We start from the raw sequence: 18,657 nt of genomic DNA on the forward strand, positions 1-18,657 counted from the left end.
GGACCACCCGTAACCTGTGAGTGGAGCTGGCACAGTTCACAAGACAGTCAGCCCTGAAGACCCCTCGGCATTATGGTCACTCAGGTAATGCCAAGTCCAACGGTGTAAGTCATAACTCACCATCTCAGGTGGGGAATTAGAAATACACAGGGCATCGTATCAACCTACCTTTGAGTGCCCGCTCATAGCCTTGCCCATGTCACCCTCCAGCCAGGGCACTGCACCGGCCCTGGGGAAGGGGCGGCTTGGTGCCATCAGCTAAATAAGGACCCCCAAACACATGGACATCCTGGGCCCCGGAACCTGTGAATGTCACCTTCTGTGGCAAAGGGACTTTGCAGGTGTGACTGAGCTCAGGATCTTGAGGTGGGGGAAGATATTCTGGATTAGCTGGGTGGCCCCGTGTCATCCAAGGGTCCTTGTAAGAGGGAGGGGGGATCCAGAGGGGAGGCAAGGGGACCATGTAAGGGGAGACGGGAGTGAAGTGGCCACGAGCCAGGGAGCGCCGGAGGCCATCCGGAAGCAGCTGGAAAAGGCAAGGAATGGACCGGCCCCTGGAGAGTTCTCCTCGCATCTGCCTCCAGAACCCACAGGGACCTTTTCAGGGCTGGACCCGGGACCAGCTGAAGGGCGGAAAGCTCCCCCTTCCTTGTTCTTCAGCGCTCGGCCCCCTGGACCCTCGCCCGTTACTTCCCCCCTGATGCCAGGAATTCCAGCCCTGCCGCCAACCCAGGCTCCATCCTCCGCCTCTGGGCCTCCCCAGCCCCTCCCCTCCGCTGCTCACAGCCCCAGATCCTCAGGCGACGTCCTGCAGCCCGGTGCCCGTCAGACTGCTCGACCTCGGGTCCCAATCTGGACGCACCAAAGTCGTGTGCCGGTCATCACCCTGAAACACAGCCCCTCTGAGGACCAGGAGATGCGTGTTGGCCCCTGGCGGGGGCTCAGGCTTCCTGCTCGGAGCTGATGAGTTTCCAAGGATACACATGTCCCCCGGGTGTGCAGGAGGCATCGAAGGGCCATCCAGGGTGTGTGGTCTCACTACACCGAGCCCCCTGCTCTGTCCTGGCCCCGTGGAGGCCGGGAGGGGGCCTGTGAGCCGCACCAGCACTTGCTTGAGGGAGGGGCCCTGTGTGTTTGAATTGAGAATCCTAGAACCCCGAGTGGGACGGGACCCTGAGACCAGCCAATCCTCCCAACCGAGGGCCGGGTCTTTGACATCTGAAGACATTTCTTCAATGATTCTGTGACCGTCAGGACGAAGGCTCGCAGGCCCAGCTCAGCCCACACGGCTGGGGAGACAAAAACACCTCCCAAACACCCTCTGTGTTCAGTCCTGGGACGGGGGCAAGGATTCGTTCAGACAGGGCAGCTGGGGTGCAGGGGGAAGAAGCCAAAGACTTAGACATGCTGACCTGCGGAGAAACACAGCCCAGACGCTCGCCAATTCCGTGGCCTTCGGCGCATGATTTAGCACCTCTGGGCCTGGTCCCCAGAGAGAAATATTCTGGGCGGTTGGGGCAGCTGGAAGAAAGAAACCAAAGGAAGCGACGTAGTAAAAACTGTGCCGTCCTCTGAGCTCGGCCGTGAATGCACAGCAGGTGTCAGCAGTTCCTGGCCACCCCATGGTGCCCAGTCGGGTTTAATTTACTGCGTAGGATCAGAGGCCCTGCCGTCTCCTCACTTCAGAACTTGCAGACCCCCGAAGATGTGCGAGCTGAGAAGATCCTGCCCTGTCTCTGCCACAGCAGCTCTGAATGCGGCCAGCGGTGCTGGGGGTCAGGATGGAGTCAGCATCCAGCCTCAGCCCTCCCCGGTCTTGTCTGCAGCAGGAACATCACAGAACCGAAGCCTGTCTCCTGCCAGCTGGCCGGGGTGGATGGCAGTGGCCCAGGACAAGCCATTCGCAGCACCCGTGCGGGAAAGGGCTGGCACAGGCAGAGGTGCCTGCAGACAAGAGGCACAGGCCCTCCCGACAGGCAGAGACAAAGGGCTCACCGTGAAATCCCACTTGAGAAGCAAGGAGGCCCTCAGGGGCTGTGTGGGCAGGGGGGCCGGGGAAGAGAGCGAACCTTGCAGGCGACGCTGCCCAAGAGCTGGTGCCAGGAGACCTGTGCCAGCTTATCTCAATGTTCTGCTCTCTTCTGCTCCTTCACAGGAGGGCAAGGGTTCCCATGGAAGGGTTGTACAATGTGCAAAACGGAAGTGAGAACAGAACCAGGGGTGCAGATGGTGAGGCCGACCACCGGAGACCAGAGCGGGGTTAGGACAGCCTGGGCGGGGGCTGGTGCATCCTCGGTGGGGTGCAGGAGGGGAAGGAGGAGGGGGGACTGTGAGAAGCCAGCTCCGGGGGCAAGTGCACTGGGCTGGAAGGTCAATCAACCCAGAATAAGTGGCGCCGTCGGGACCACCGGGTCCTGCTCTCAGTCACGTGGCCGGGCAGCTGGGGACGGCACGGCGGCCTTGGGTTCAGGACCAGGAGCCTTGTCCTTGGTGAGCAGCTCTCTGGCTCCGTACAGTCTACCAGGCATCCTTTTGCTCTGATTAGTCGGCCTCAGGGCCTGCTGGACAGAGATTTTTTTCCCCTAAGTAACAGAAAGGAAAAGGGACTTGCTGATCGGCCTCACTTCACGTGTCTCCACGTTCAGGGCCCTGCAGCTCCACCCAGAAACTCACCCCAAAGAGGAAACCCCAATCTGCACCAAGTGGGCCCCAGGGCTCCCCTTCTCCCACCCCAAGGCCTTCCTGTAAGAGCCCACATGGTCACACCTTCCTCCAGACTAATGGGTTTCCACCTGCTGGTCTGCACCCCACTCACCCCCACGGGGAACGAGCCTGGGGGGTTGCAGTTATAGAGTCACATGTACGGCCCTTTTCCCCCATTTCTCTGTTTCTTAATCACTTTCTACCACCAAAGTAGAAATTAGCTATTTTCTGCAATAAAAGCCTGATTAAACAGCAGCTGTCCCTGACCCACCTCTGGGTCTGGGTGACAGACTCCTGGGTGACAACTTCAGGTCATGTCACCTCTCGCTGCTTCAAAAACACAAAGGAATTGCCACGTCCCCTGTGTCACCTTATTGGGAGTAGGTGTGAAAGAGCCTTAAAAGTGGCAATTGCGTCTGCACCCAGGCCCCCTCTGTGAGTCCTTACAGCCGCTCCGTGAGGCGGGTTTTATCGCCGTCCGTGTTCCCACGCTGAGGAGGATGACAGCCCACACAGTGTGCCACTGAAGGGACTGGCATTTGGGTTTGGCCTCCCCTGTGTTAGGTGGTCCACACTCAGTGGTTCCCAGAGGCCTAAGGAACCGAGGAGCCTCCCTCTGCAGGGGGAGGGAGGAAGAAGCAGGGTGCAGGGGGGGAGCCCACTGGCCAGGACGTCAGCAGGTGACTGGCAGTGCCTCCGCCTCCTGCTGGGCTCTCAGGACTGCCCTGCAGGGGGCGCTGAGCCCAGCGCAGCCTCGGGCCAGAGCCAAGCCAAGGACAAGGGCCTGACTGGGAGCTGGGCTCTTCCAGGGGAGCAGTGAGCCCACCTCTTTTGCACCCACACTTTTCTGCACCTCTTCCCATCTCCCTTCTGCCCTGCAGACCCCTCCACAGCAACCCCAGTGTACCATGGACACTCTGAGGCATATCTGACACGCTTCCCATCTCAGCAACTCCTTGGCCTGGGTGGGAGGTGGCCTCTGCTGGCTGTTCCCGGCTGTCCATCTGCCCTGACTCTCTCCATCTGTCTCCCCCTGGGTGAACTGTTCCCTCCAGTGGCCCCCTGGACACTTCAGCCCGGCCAGGAGCCCCTGCCCTCCTCCAGCACCCCTTCCTGTGGGATGAGCTCACCTGAAGGCTGGTGGTCTCTCTGTTACAGGAGATACCCCCCACCTTTCTTCACTTCTGATGTCTGAGTCTCACTACTGATTCTCCTTTTCCCCACAGAAAACAGTGATTAATGGGCAAAAAGACCTGGGTTCCAATCCCGATCTGCTTTTCAGACCAGGAACTCCTGTAATTTCCCTGAGTCTTAACTTCCACTTCTGTGAAATGGGGACAGTCCCCTGTGCCTGCAAATGTCACAAAGGCAGAATGAGACAGCCTGTGTGGATGTGCCTGGCAGATGCCCAGATGCCAGTGTAAATACTCGGATCCACACAGAGGAGCGACGAGAACCAGAAATGGCATCTCTGTGGATAAATATGAAATACTTATATCTTAAAAATTTTAAAGCAAATTAACCATTTAGCTAAAAAAAATGGGAGTTAAAACAGAGGTAGAGTTAAATTTGATAATTACAATAAATATAAATGGTCTAAACACTTCAAAGAAAAGGCGGAAACTGTCAGACTGGATAAAAAACTAGACCAGACTTTAAGCTGTCCACAAGAAATGCACTTTAAATATAAACATAGAGCAAAAGTAAAAATATTAAAAGGAGATACCATGTAAACTCTAATCATAAGAAAGCTGGAGTGGGTATATTAATGCTAGGCAAAGTGACTTCAGAATGAAGAATATTGTCAGGAATACACAGGAGCATTTTATCATGATAAAGGGCTGATGCATCAAGAGGCTATAACAAATCTAAATACATGAAAGAAGAACTGGAAGAGGTGAAAGTTCAAACAAACCCACCATGATAGTTGGAGAGTTGATGATCCCCTCTTGTGACAGATGGAACAAGTAGACAGAAGATCAGTAAGGATACAGAGAACTCAAACAGCCCTATCAAATAATTTGACCCACAAAATTTAATAAGCACTCCACCCAAGAGCCACAGAACATATTCTTTTCAGGAAGAGTTCTCTAAATATGCAAAACCTGATAGAGGATAGAGGTGGCTCCACAGGTCAATAGAGAAAGGATTTAATGATGATGCTGGGAAATTTGCTGTTCACATTGAAAAAAATAAAATAAAATTAGCTCCCAACTCACAGGATACCCTAAGATAAAATCTAGGTGAATTAAACTTAATTGTGGAAAATAAATCTTTAAAATTTTATAAGAAAATACAAGGAGATATTTTGTGACTTTGCAGTAAGGAATGATTTATTAAGGAAGACTTAGAAAAGGCACACCATAAAGGACAAAATTGATCAATCTGATTGTATTAACAGTACAAACTATACATTAAAGGACATCATAATAAATTTAAGAAAACACCACCACATGGAAATAGATATCTGCACCACAAATATGGTCAAAGAATAAAAATCCGATATATGTCAAGAATCCCTACAACCAATATTAAATAATAAACAGTACAAAAATTGCTTGTAAGGTGATTAATGAGAGAAGAATATCCAAAGGTAAACAAATCTGAAAATATTATCAATATTTCAGATAATAATCAGAGAAATGCAAATTAAACTACAATAAAATTCCATTTCATACCCGTAAGATCCACAAAAAGTCTCATTATTCCAAATGCTGCAGAAGATGTAGAGAAAAAAAGAGCTTTTAGGCATTGCTGTTGATAGAATCCCTTCAGACAATAAATTGCCAATATCTAGTGAATATGAAAATGCATGTTACTAATAATGGGACAATTCCACTCCTGGATATACATATATATGTGACGTAGAGAAACTTTAAGTGCATAAGAAGAATTTTCAGAACTGTTTTTTCCTAACAATATTACATTTTGCTTAGAGATATAGATACATCATATATAATAAAAGTGTATAGAACCTCATGGTGAGGATAAACATCCAATCCAGGACGATGATCATCTCTTGGAGGGGTGCTGAAGGAAAACAGGATCAGGGTGTCTTCAACTACATGTTTAACATTTTATTTCATGGATACATATTATATTATTCTGAACTTCTCATGTCTGAAAATTTACATAGATTTCAGTTATTGCAAATACTTTTGAAACTTTGTATAGATGACTACATTAATTATAAAAGTGTTATTAATGTGAAAAATCACTGATTTTTAAATTGTATCTGTTGATGTAAAAGATTCTGCCTTAAGTTTACCAAGCTTCCCTTAAATGTGTGCTGTAACATTTTATATGCCAAAAAGGGGAAGAAGGTAAAGAAATGAGGTTCATCTCATGATCTTCTGGCTAAAGCCATATTTCTCAAAGTGTGGACTGAGGTCCCTGAAGGTCCCTGAGACCTTCTCAGGAGACTTTGAGGTCAAAACTATTTTCTTAATAATAAGATGTTACTCTTTTTTCACAGTGTTGACATTTGCATTGATGGTGCAAAGGAAGTGACAGGTGACACGGCAGGTGCTGTGCTTTGAATCAGAGCTGGTAGTGTTCTTGTGCTTCTGAACTGGGCACTCAAGGGTAAGGCCTTTCACTTGACAGTGTTCTGGATGGAACGACAAAATTATGAGTTCTACTAAATCTCGATGTTTGAGGAGCCCATCTTGTTAATATCCTTACAAGGTGGAAAGTGCACACACAACACTTCTCTGCAAACTGAAGCACAGTATTTGTGCTTTTCAGGAAAAGCCTGGGTGACTGAGTTGGCAGCTGAACTGCCCTTTTCTGTGGAACATCATTTTTACTTGAAAGAACAACTTGCAGACAAACTAGTTAGTCTTTATCGTTTCGCAGACACCATGAAAACGAATAAAGTGAACTGGTCATTCCAAAGGAAGCCACTGACAGTATTTTTTACCAACGATAAAATGTGAACTTCCAAGTGAAAATTAGAATTTTGGAAAATGTGTATCTATCCACCATGCAACCCTTCATAGCTTCCCATTCCTTAAAGAATTTTCTGATAAGATGGCTGGTGATATCAGCAAATGTGGTTTTTTTGATATTGTATAATGAAATGTGTCTACATTTGAAACTCTACAGAATTCAGTGAACCATATTTTCCAAGTGACCAAGACATGATATTATAAAATCAGGCAAAGGCAAAAGATCCATTCAAAGAAAAAGAGAAACCAATGCACTTTAATGTAACAGAAGAAAAAGTTTATTGATAGTGTTTCAGATTCCACATTGCAACTAATCGTCAAGAAATTGTCAAGTTTGCTATAGTGTCAAAGAAGAATATCTACAATTATATGAAGAAACTGTCAGGAGAGTGTTTTTTGGACAACCCATCTGCCAGATTTTCTCCACGTCCTTCAACCAAAAAACATATTCACCTGATGGTTATAGAAACAGGTGTGAGAGCACAGCTGCCATCTATCAAGTCAGACTTTGGGGAGATCTGGTAAAATTATAAAGCAGTACCACTATTTTTATTTTATTTTTTTAATGGAAATACAGTTGCTTTCATAAGCAAGTTATTTATATTAACATGTAACAGGTTTATTATTGTTATTTTTAGTGAACAAATAAATATTTTGGATGCTTAATTTTAATTTCTAATATGGTAAATATTGACAGATATAACCTATATGAACAAAAGCTCTTTGAGGTAATTTTTAAGTGTATAAAGAGGCCCAAGACCAAAACAGTTGCTAACCTCTGGGACAAAGCACACCTGCATGTCACATGTCTTATAACTGTGAACACAAGTCTTCACAGACAAACGCCTCTGAAAACACGATGAGGGAAACGAATGTTTTCTAGAAACATGTCTACACTGTATTTCAGGGCCTGAGTGTGTGGGTGTAGAAATGAATGTTTAATTGTGTGGAATAAAGTTATTCAGAGGATAAGTTTTGGAGGGGGTGTGTTAAGCAGCCATAGTTTTATTTCTGGTAGAGAAAAAAATACTGATATTTCTTTTTATTTAAAATATTTAGGTTGGAAACACCAGCCATATTGAAACATGACATCACTAACTTAGCACCGAGTAGGAAAGAAGAGGGATGGTGTACTTTTTGGAAGGGGCGGGGCCTCAGGCCTGCAGGAAGGATGCTCGCTGGACCAGGGACAGTACCCTGTGGCCGTGGACCTCAGCCTGGCATAGAGCCATGTCCAAGGCTCCAGCGGGCCTTTCGCGTCAGCTGCTGTGGCCAAGCATTTCGTTTTGTTGGTGCTCTAACTAGACTTCTAACTAAAGGCTCACACATCCATCCATTCATTGATTCAGATATTTACCAAATACTGATTGACACCCCCGCCCATTGTACATTATGTGGGCGCTGGAAATATCGATCTCCCCAAGGAATTGACTCTATGGGGGAAAATCAGGTAACAAGCAATAGGTGAAGTAGTTTAAGTCTAAGCATCAGGAGGGAAATCGTGAATGAGAGCTGCCTTTGTTGGCGTGGGCAGAAGAGGCCTCTCTCTGGGTGGACCTCTGACATTGAGAGAGGGTGGCTATGAGGCTCTGGGGACAGTGTTCCAGGCTACGGGGACAAAAGGGGTGGATTTGCAAGGTGGAGGCCATTGGGGGTTCTGAGATGTTGGGCTGTGTGACCAGGTCAAATGCCAGCAAACAGACCCGACATGGTCTGAAGGTGAGTGGAGGGGGCCTGAGGGTCTGTGTAGAAGCAGAGCCCAGGGGGAACCCTCTGCCTCGTGGTCCCCACAAGCAGCCTCCACCGTGGAAGGTCCCTGAGAATGTCTGGGTTGTTTCCAGGAACTCTTATCTCACCCCTTTGCATGCCTATCAGAATGACTAAAATAAAAATAGTGACACCACCAAATGCTGGCGAGGATGCCAAGAAAATGGACCCCTCCTCCACCGCCGCTGGGGATGGAAAGTGGGACAGTTTTTCTGGAATAAAACATGGCAGTTTCTTACCAAACTGAACATGCGACTACACATGACCCAAGCACAAACTCCTGGGCATTTATCCCAGAGAAATGAAGACCCTGTTCCCACAAAAGCCTGTACCTTGATGTGTATAACAGCTGTGCTCATAAGAACCCCAAACTGGAAATAACACAGATGCCTGTTAAAAACGTGTGTGGTAAATAGACTGAGGTTCCTCCACGCTATCACAGACTCTTGATCCACAATAAAAAGGAAGAACGATTGGTACAAACACTTGAATGATCTCAAAGGAGTTATGCTGAATGAAAACACCAGTCTCAGAAGGTTACATAGTGTATAACCCGCTTGCAATGATGAGATTACAGAGAAGGGAGAGCAGATAGTGGTGACGGGGGGTTAGGGAGCAGGAGGGAGGTGGTGAGGCTGTAGAAGGAGCCCGAGGGAGCCCGTGCTGGGGCGGCTCCGTGTCTCACTGTGCTGGTGGATTCCGGAACCTACACGTGTGATTAAATTCATAGAAGTAAATACCCTCATTGGGCAGGTGGGCATGGAAAACTGGCAAAACTGCATCCCTGGGTGTTTTGTATTGATGTCAATTTCGTGGTTATGATATTATACTCCAGTCACCCAAGATGTTACCTTTGGGGGAAAGTGGGTGGAGGGGGCTGGGGTCTCTCTCTATCGTTTCTTTTTTTTTGTATTGTTTCTTACAACTGCATGTGAATCTACATTTATCTCTAAATAAAAATGTTTTTTGTTTGTTTGTTTAAAAATGACTAAGACAAATCAGTGGATTTCACGCTGTCGCCATGGAGAGCGCTCAGCGCCGTCAGGCAGAGCAGTGGAGAGCAGTACAGAAGGAAGGTTCTGGATCAGCCGTGGGCCCAGGGCTTCACCCCTCGGCTCTTGGTTCGTGCGGGGCTGGGGGTCCCCGACCAGAAAGTGTGTCTGCCTGTCTCCCTCCTGCCCTATCGCTCAGGCAGGCCTCAGGCTCTGTCACCGAACACTCCAGGCTCAGCGCTGGACAAGACCATGTGAGTGGGATGGGGGAGGGCCGGGGAGGGGGGACAGGGCCTCAGGACCTGCTCTTCAAGCCCAGGCGGCCACTGCTCCTGCCCACGTTCTCACTGGTCTCCCACACCCCCCTCCACCACCACCTTCCAGACCATTCCGAAGGCCCCAGCTCTGATCTTGGTACCAAGCTACGAGTTACACATGACCAAAAACTGGCTAAAACCTTCTCAGCATTGTCAAGGGCACATCCTGGTGCCAAGAGGGAGAACTCAAACCACTGTCCTCTTTGGTTTGCAAAGAATGAAATTTTCAAGGAACAAGTGAGACTTATTCAGCAGGATCCATATTTTTCCTTCTAAGCCCGGCATGGGTTTAGAAGTGAAGGGAACCTCCCAAAGCGCAGTATGGATTTGCCAAGCCACAGGCACTTAAAAACCAATTTTAGACCTTTGCCAAACCCCTAAATTCCAAGGAATACTTTGATGCCTATTAAAGCCCTATAAAGTCAGACCACGTGTAAAGGGGCTTTTGACCCATTTCCTAGGTTCTGTGGGTGTCATGTGTCCGCTCAGCAGGGCGGTGTGTGCTCAGCCGGTGCTAACCCCACTGACGGAGCAGGCACCGAGACCCCAGCCTCGCAGCCGGGCCCGTGACCCAGGGAAGCTGCAGCCCTGGACTCCGGGGTGGCCCCTGGCTCCTTGGTTTTCCCTAGAGAGTGTTTAACCCCACCTGGCCTTGGTTTCCTTGTCTACAGAGAGGTGACCTGCTTAGCAGAGGCTCTGGTGCCTAGTAGGTTTGAAGAAAACTACTGCTCTCTCCCTCGGCCCCTGCAGCCTTAGGTTTGAATTTTCACTGAAGAATTGCCCACAGGCCCGTGTAAAGCACCACTTGTGCTTATAACTTGCCTCTTTTCTGTGGAAGTCAAAGCACTGCACTCTGTGCACCCCCGCGGGCTCTGTCCTCCCCAGGGGTTGCTGTGGGAACACCGTCTGTGGCACGAGGGTCTGGCTGCGCTGCCTGAGAGCCTGCTCCAGAGAGGCAGAGCTGAGAGCTCGGCTCGTCCCGCGCCCCCTGAGTGGCCTGTCGCCAGTGAGATGTCAAAGTAGATCAGGGACAAAAGATAAATAAGCGTGATCTCTGGACCTCAAACCAGGCACTCAACTTTCTCCTGCCCAATAGGCTCATCTGCAAATCAATTTCTGCCTGCCTTCCTCCTAGAGGTTTGCGTCTTTGGGACTCTTTGGTCACAAGTGCGGAAACCCACTCAAGGACGCACAGGGCCTTGGTGGCAGCCGAAACCCAAGAAACGGTCTCCACTGCATCTTGGGAGGTTCCAGATGAGCCCGTGGGCCAGGTCCCCGCTCTCCTGCCGTCTCTCATCCCTGCCTCTCTCTGTGTAGAGGCTGCTGTCCCACACGCCTCGCAGCCCTGACGTCCATTTCAAGGCCTCCATCTCCCAGGCTCACTTCCAGCCGACCTTAGACAATTGCCATGGCTGTGGAGACGAGTGAGGAAAAAGAAGGGAACCCTCTGGTACCACACATATTAGGAAAAAGGTGGAGGGAAGGGGGAGCTATTCCCCAAAGGGAGAAGGATGCAATTCCTAGAGGAAAGAAAGTAATGCCAGATCAAAAATAAATACCCAAACGCACACCACACACCAGACAGGAGGTGTGGGAGCGGTTTGTCAAATGCGAGAGACTATATCCATCTTCAAAGAAGATATGAACAAGGCCAATAAGCACGTGAAAAGAGCCTCAATGTCATTGGCCTTCAGGGAAATGCAAATCAAAGCCACGACGAGATGCCACAGACACTAGGATGGCGAGAATCAAAGAGACAGATAATAGCATTGGTGAGATGTGGAGAAATCGCTGGTGGGGATGAAAAATGGTGTAGCTACTTTAGAAAACAGTTTGACAGTTCCTCAGAAAGTTAAACAGTTACCATATGACCCAGCAATTCTGCTCCTAGGTATATACTCAAAAGAAATGAAAACATGTATCCACACAAACACCTGTGCACAAATATCTGCAGCAGCATTCACAGTGGCAAAAAGTGGAAACAACCCAAATGTCCATCAGCTGATGAATGGATAAACAGAATATGGTATGCACAGAACAGAATATTATTCAATCATAGGAAGGAATAAAGTGTTGCTGTGTGCTGCAATGTGAATGAAACTTGGAAACACTGTTAGCCGAAAGAAGCCAGTAGCAAGAGACGCTATGTTATGTGATTCAATTCATATGAAATGTCCAGAACAGGCAAATTCCTAGACACAGAAAGTGGATCAGTGTTTACCTAAGACTGGGGAGGGTGGTAAGGATGGGAACATTGTGGGGGTGACACGGTTTCTTTGGGGGGTGATAAAAATGGTCTAAAATTGACAGGGGTGATGGTCCCACCACTCTAGGAATATACAAAAAGTCATTGAATTGTGTACTTTAAATGGGCGAATTGTGTGTGAATTGTATCCCCATAAAGCTGTGAATAAAAACAGAAAGATGCCCTTCACCCGTAGGTCTATTCATTAGCCTCCCCAGGTCCTAGTCATCACCCGGGTCCCAGCTCCGATTCTGGTTCTGCCAGGAGGCCCCTAGCAGCTGAAACCTGTAGGGATCTCTCTCCTCAGCTTTTGCAGTCTCTGCTCTTTGCTCGGCCTTGCATATAGTTTGCCTGCACTGCTCAGATACGCCCAGGTAAGATCAGCTGGCCCTGGACCCCTGGTGCGGGTGTGAGGAAGCAGATACTCCTGTCCTTTCCCCATGCTGGCCCAGCGCTGGTCCAGTTTAGAGGGGACCATTCTCGTTTCAGTGACCATCACACTTTCAACAACAGTCAGGGCTGCCTTAAACGAGGGCCTGGGAGCCTCCACCTGTGTGTACATAGAACTCAATGCCACCTCCCCCCCGCCAGGAGGAGTTCCGATATCAGCTCTTCAGGAAAGGAAACCTTTTTGTCCATATTATTATGGAGAATATGGATATTATTATTATCCATAAAGATACTCAAGGTTATGCAAGATTTTGTACTCTGCATTTTCCTACTTAATGCATCACACATTTTTCTTGCTTCTTCATAATCTTTAGAATCATAGGAGAAGAAATATAATATTCAATCCATTCAGTGTGCCATAAATTGCCTACCATTTCCCAACTGACAGGTGTCCAGTGTGCCTTGTGAGTTGGATAATTCTGCAATAAACGTCTTTACGCATAGGCTTTTGCCATTTTTGGGATTTTCTTTCAGGACGACTTCCCAGAAATGTCACCGGAAGGTCAAATGGAACAAACAATTTTATGATTGTTGTTATGTGCTGCCAGATGCTTTTCCAAACAGCTTGTCTGCTTTGCAGTGCCTGGGAATGCGGGAGTGGGCAGGTAGAAGGCTCTCGATATAGTGCCAGGCTACCCACAGCACAGAGGGTCGCTCCTGCCGAGGGGTTTTGGAGATGATCAACAAGGGGCCTTAACAGCAGGTCTGGGGGGATAATTCAAGCTGAGGGCAGAGTGGGCAGGCTTGGAAGCGAGAAAGCGCGTGTCCAATATAGCCTGGCTCTTTCTCCAGGCTGGCGGGAGGCAGGGGTCCCTGCAGGGGCTCTAGGAGATTCATGCTAGAAAAGCAGGTCACTCTAGGAAATAGGCACCTGGGCTAATTCTGATTCACTAGGTTTTTATCAAAACAACCGAGAGCTCGCCCCTTGACCAGCTCATCCATTCATCCTACAATCTCCGAGACCCATGGGACCCTACAGGGGTATCACTCAGGAGGTACGTACTCAAACAGTCCCTTGACGGCCAACAGCAGTAGCAGATTATAACCCGAAGAATAATGCAAGAATCCATGAGATCATACCGATACAAAAGTAAAGGAATAAGTGAACAAGGGAGAAGGAAAAGCTCTTCCCTGCAGTAGAAGGCGAGTTAATAAATGGAAGTGGTGACGGACTTCGAGAACCACAGCTCTGCAGCATCTGATTCAGCCTGGAGTCTCTAGTGACTGCTGGGATGACTGGTGGAAACTTGACCCCAGCTTACCAAGTGCCTCTCGATGTGCTGTGCCACCCACAACCTCACCTCCAGGGTGGACCTGCCCAAATACATCCTCTGGATTCAACCCTGGGGCCACCCTGCAAATATCCACCCCATACTCTCCAGGACTGTCAAGTTCAGGGGAAGATAGAGGGGCTGAAGAACCATTCCAGAAAGGAATGAGCCTAAAAAGGCATGAAATTCAGCCCAACATGGGATCCTGGACTGGACACTGGACTGAGCAAAATGGCCACAAAAGGAAATATAGGATAGCTAGCAAATAGGAATATGAACTCCAGATCACTTATGAGTATTGTATTCTTACTTCATTTCCTGTTAAGAATATCTCTATTCTCAGGAAATATACAAAAAATATTTAGGGGAAAGACATGGTGTTTGCAATTTATCCCAAATAGTTTAGGAGAAAAATATCTATCTATCTATCTATCTATCTATCTATCTATCTATCTATCTATCTATCTATCATTGAGGATGATAGATCCAAATGGGGAAAATATTTGTAATTGAGGAACTTGGGTAAAGGGCATAAAGGAATTCTATGTACTACTTTTTCAAAGTAGTGATACAGATGGATTCTATAAGAGTATTGCTTTCAAAGAGCAAGAAATAATAATTGCTTACATGGACATAACATTTAAAGATTTCAGGATTTTTTTATACACATTTGAACGGTGTGTGATCTAGGTCAACACTGTTTTGCAGTTGTGGAAAGGAGAGGTGAAGTGATTTGCTCAGGGGGATACAGATAATATGGGGTAGAGCTGGGTCTTTGCTGTAATTCTGGTTCATGATATGATGAGTCACTAGCATGGGTTACCACTGGCTCCTGCCCCAAAATCAATCTCAGTGATGCACCAAAAAGCAGAGGCAAGTTGGTGAATCTGTAAAAAATAAATAAGTAAATAAAACCTCGAGAACCACTGGGTACTTGGGCTTCTGGGTAAGTGAGTAGAGGGAGGAATTATGCCCTAGAGTAGAAAAAGGGTAGATTCTGGTGATGGGATATGAGAAGGGGAGTTCTCACTGTGTGCCCTTGCCCCTTCCCCTGGCACTGGGCAATAATTTTCTACCCCTAACCACTGTAAGGGGTGTCAGCTTCTACATGGTTTATACTAAGAATCAGTAGACCATTGCTCCCACCATAGCAGCTAGGGAAAATTATAGTTATAAAGACATTGGACAGCCATAGGAGTACAAAGGACCAGACAAATTAAATTCCAGAGCAGGCAAGTTCATTGAGGAGAGCTTCCCCAAGATGGTTGAGTAGGAAGACCCTGAGCTCACCTACGTCCATGGGCACACCAAAATTACAACTACTAACAGAGCAATTTTCAATGAGAAAGACTGGAAGAGTAGCAGAAAAGATTTCCCACAGCTAAAGATATAAAGAAGGAGCCACAGCAAGACAGGTAAGAGGGGCAGAGATGCAGTATAGTCAGAACCCACAACTCTGGGTCAGTGACCCATAGTCAGGTTCTTGCCAAGGAGCAAAAGTCTGAGCCCCACATCAGCTCCCCAGGTAGGGGTCCTGCACTGGGAGGATAGGCCCCCAGAACATCTGGCTTTGAAGATCAGTGGGGTTTACTTTCAGGAGAGCCAGAAGGCTGTAGGAAATAAGAACCCTGCTCTGAAAAGCCACACGCAAAATCTCCCACACTCTGAATCCCAGTGCAGAGCAGTAGTTTGAAAGGATCCTGGGTCAGACTCAATTTTTGATCTTGGGGAGCCTCCTGGGGAGGCAGGAGGCAGCTGGGAACCCCCTGAGGATAAAGAAGCTGGTGGCAGTCACTTTTGGCAGCTGTTTCTACCGTGATGACACCGGTGCTGGCAAGTGCCATTTTGATATCCTCCCTCTAGCCTGTTAGCACCTGGGGCTTACCTGCCTACCAGTGGGCCCACAGCCACTACACGAGGCGGGGCCAGGGGTCAGCCCACCTACCAACATGCCCACAGCAGTCGGTCCCACCACAACAGAAGGGCCCATGCAGCCAATATAGAAGGCACCGCTAGGGCACATAGCTCTTGGCCAGAAGGAGCATGTTGCTCAGCCCAATAGGACACGTCTAACATAAAACCACTTCTCCAAGGTGGAGAGGCATAACCCACCTACCTAATACATAGAAATAAACACGGAAGATTAGACCAAATGAAGAGACAGAGGAATCTGTTTCAAATGAGGGAACAAGATGAAACCTCAGAGAAAGAACTAAATGGAGTAGAGATAAAGCAATCTACTCAATAAAAAGTTCAAGGTAATGATTGTAAAGATACTCAAGGAACTCAGAAGAAGAATGGATGAACACAGTGAGAATTTCAACAAAGAGTTAGAAAATATAAAGAAGAACAAAACTGAGCTGAAGAATACAATAACTGAAATGAAAAACACACCAGAAGGAATCAACAGTAGGTTAGATGATACAAAGGAATGGATCAGCAAATTGGAAGAGAGAGTAGGGGAAATCACCCCAGCTGAACAGAAAAATGTATTTTAAAAAATTAGGCTAGAGACATCTGAGACAGTATCAAACACACTAATATTTGCATGATAGAGGTCCCAAAAGGAGAATAGAGAGAAAAAGGGACAGAGAACTTATTTAAAGAAATAATAACAGAAATCTTCTAACCTGGGGAAGGAAACAGACATCCACTTCCAGGAAGCATAGCGAGTCCTATAGAAGATAAACTCAAAGAGATCCATACCAAGACACATTGTAATTAAAATGGCAAAAATTAAAGATAGACAATCTTAAAAGCAGCAAGAGAAAAGCAACTAGTTAAATACAAGGGACCCCCCATAAGATCATCAGTTAACTTTTCAGCAGAAACTGTAGGCCAGAAGAGAGTAACATGATATATTTAAAGTGATGAAAGGAAAAAAATCTACAACCAAGAATATTCTACTTGGCAAGATTTTCATCCAGATTTGAAAGTGAAATAAAGAGTTTTACATACAAGCAAAAGCTAGTAGGAATGTTAAAAGACAAAAGTAGTAAAATTATCTATATCCACAATAAGTGGTTAAGGAATACACAAAATAAAAAGATATAAAATATGAAGTCAAAAACATAAAATGTGAGAGGGGAATAAAAATGCAAAGTTAGAATGCATTCAAACTTACCAATTTAAGATAATCGTATATAATAATCTTATGTTGTTATATATGAACCTTATGGTAACCACAAACCAAAAAACTATAATTAAAAAAACTATAATAGATACACACAAATCAAAGAGAAAGGAATCCAAACAAAACTAAAGATAGTCATCAAATCACAAAGGAAGAGAGGAAAAGAAGAAGCAAAGAATAAAAAATTTACTACAAAACAACCCAAAAACAAATGACCATAAGCACATACCTATCAATAATTACTTTAAATGTAAATTGACTAAATGCTCCAATCAAAAGACATAGAGTGGCTGAATGTATTTTAAAAAAAAACAAGAAACAAAAAAACAAAGCCCATAAATATGCTGCCTACAAGAGATTAATTTCAGATCTAGACACACACAGACTGAAAGTGAGGGGATGGGAAAAGGTATTCTAAGCAAATGGAAACAAAAAGAAACTGGGTAGAAATACTTATAACAGACAAAATAGGCTTTAAAACAAAGACTGTAACAAGAGAAAAAGAAGGACACTACATAATAATAAAAAGATCAATCCAACAAGAATCAGAAATGAAAGAGAAGTTACAACACACACCACAGAAATACAAAGGGTTATGAGATTACTACGAACAATTACATATTGTAATCCATCTCAAGACTGAATCAGGAAAAAATAGAAAATATGAACAGACCAATTACCAGTAATGAAATTGAATAAGTAATAAAGTCCCAACAAACAAAAGTCTAGGATCAGACAGCTTCACAAGTGAATTCTAGCAAACGTTTAAAGAAGTTAATATCTATTCTTGTCAAACTATTTCCTAAAAATTGGAAAGAAAAGAATGCTTCTAAATTTATTCTCTGAGACCAGTATCACTCTGATACCAAAACCAGACAGAGATACCACACAAAAAATGAAATTACAGGCCAATATCACTGATGAACACGGATGCAAAAATCCTCAACAAAATATTAGCAAATTTAATACAACAGTGCATTAAAAGGATCATACACTATGATCAAGTGGGATGTATACCAGGGATGCAGGGTGATTCAATATCCACAAATCAATCAATGTGATATACCATATTAACAAATCGAAGAATGAAAATCATATGATCATCTCAACAGATGCAGAAAAATCTTTTGACAAAATTCAACATACGTTTATGATAAAAACTTTCAACAAAGTGGGTATAGAGGGAGTGTACCTCAACATAATAAAGGCCATATATGATAAGCCCACAGCTAACATCATACTCAGCAACGAAAAGCTGAAAGCATTCCCTCTAAGATCAGGAAGAAGACAATGATGCCCACTCTCTCCACTTTTATTCAACACAGTATTGGTAGTCTTAGCCACAGCAATCAGACAAGAAAAAGAAATAAAAGGCCAAATTGGAAAGGAAAAAAAAAACCCTGTCACTGTTTGCAGATGACGTAAAGTTATATATAGAAAGTCCTAAAGATGCCACCAAAAATCTATTAGAACTAAAAAATTAATTCAATAAAGTTTCAGGATACAAAATTAATATAAATAAATCTGTTGTGTATTTTTTTTAAATTTATTTTATATTATTTTATTTTTTAAAATTAATTAATTTATTTATTTTTGGCTGTGTTGGGTCTTCGTTTCTGTGCGAGGGCTCTCTCCAGTTGTGGCAAGTGGGGACCACTCTTCATCGTGGTGCACGGGCCTCTCACTATCGCGGCCTCCCCTGCTGCGGAGCACAGGCTCCAGACGCGCAGGCTCAGCAATCACGGCTCACAGGCCCAGCCGCTCCGCGGCATGTGGGATCTCCCCAGACCAGGGCTCAAACCCGTGTCCTCTGCATCGGCAGGCAGATT

Source organism: Balaenoptera borealis (genome assembly GCF_965194805.1).
Source record: "Balaenoptera borealis genome assembly, chromosome: 6".
In the NCBI taxonomy this organism is placed as follows: domain Eukaryota; kingdom Metazoa; phylum Chordata; class Mammalia; order Artiodactyla; family Balaenopteridae; genus Balaenoptera; species Balaenoptera borealis.